This window comes from Durio zibethinus, unplaced genomic scaffold, assembly GCF_047325235.1.
Source record: "Durio zibethinus cultivar Kanyao isolate XHJ-2024 unplaced genomic scaffold, ASM4732523v1 HiC_scaffold_321, whole genome shotgun sequence".
Taxonomy (NCBI): domain Eukaryota; kingdom Viridiplantae; phylum Streptophyta; class Magnoliopsida; order Malvales; family Malvaceae; genus Durio; species Durio zibethinus.
Window position 1 is genome coordinate 135,001 of NW_028322944.1, and position 1,370 is coordinate 136,370.

The 1,370-nt window shown below is 29.6% G+C and overlaps 1 non-coding gene across 1 annotated transcript; it reads right to left on the bottom strand.

Moving 5' to 3' along the window:
* Positions 1-310: 310 nt before the first annotated feature.
* TRNAT-GGU (transfer RNA threonine (anticodon GGU)) lies at positions 311-382 on the bottom strand. Its single transcript has one exon. It is a non-coding gene; the product is annotated as a tRNA-Thr (tRNA).
* Positions 383-1,370: the final 988 nt, after the last annotated feature.

Genomic DNA, 1,370 nt, shown 5'->3' on the forward strand with positions numbered 1-1,370 from the left:
TTTGATTGGAATAATATAATGCAAAATAAAAATAAAAATATATATATATATTTGTCAATTCAAGAGACGACTTATCATTATTCATTATAATAAACAAATGTTCAACTTTCTTTTAGAATTACTCTACTCTAACTCATTAGAATAATAACTTATTAGATAATAACTTATTAGAGTTAAATTATACAGTTTCTAATTAAATTATTATACATATACAGTTGGTTTTTTATTACCAATAAAAACAACACCCCTATTCTTCGTTTAAATATGAATACTACTATTTCACTGGAGTTTTATGAAAAAAAAAGCCAAAAGCCCCTTATCGGATTTGAACCGATGACTTACGCCTTACCATGGCGTTACTCTACCACTGAGTTAAAAGGGCCGTTCGATTCAATTACTGAATGAATCGATAAGATCTATTTATATATATATATATAAGTATAAGTTATATATATATAAGTATATGCAGTAGACTCATAGTGGCTAGTAGCTCATTCAGGAATGAGAATTCTAATTTACTTAACGTGTAGAGGGTAAAATGGGTTTATTGATATTGGATTTGATAAATATCAATGCAATGAATTGTTTCAAGGCCGATCATAATTGGCTTATCAGAACAGAACGAAATTCATTTATTTGATTTGATTAATAGATGTACCTTAGCAATTCGACATGGATCCAATATATTTTATCGAAACATGTGATGAAGAGATTTGCTTTGTCCACCGAACCCAATTTTTAGAAAAAAAAAAAAACACACATAATTTTCGATAACTTCTTGCTCCCTCTTCCCAAAATTCCAGATTTACTTTTTGTTAATTTCCTGGCTTAGTGTGAGATAGAAATACGCCTGTCTCGTCTTAATCTTAATAATGAGTGAATCAATGAATGAAAGTGGAAGAAATGAAGAATGAAAGTGGAAGAAATGAAGTTTAACTCCCCTTTTTATGTTTATGTCAGACCAATCACTTCCCGAAAGGATCTTATACTTTGTATTATTAATATAATCTAGTTTCTTTTTATAATATCGATTTATATAATATAATAATATAATAGATTGAATTTATCTAATTTATTTCTATATCTAATTTATTTCTATATAGAATAGAGTGGCGATTCAAATGAATGATTTATGAGTATAAATCATGAATCAAAAATGGAAAATCATAAAAGATGGAAAAAGCTTTCGGATCTAGTCATATCATTCCATTATATTGACAATTTCAAAAAACTGTTCATACTATGAGCATAGTATGATGTCGGTCAGGCAAATATGCCCCCATCGTCTAGCGGTTCAGGACATCTCTCTTTCAAGGAGGCAGCGGGGATTCGACTTCCCCTGGGGGTAGGGTACTACGAAAGGAAGTTGA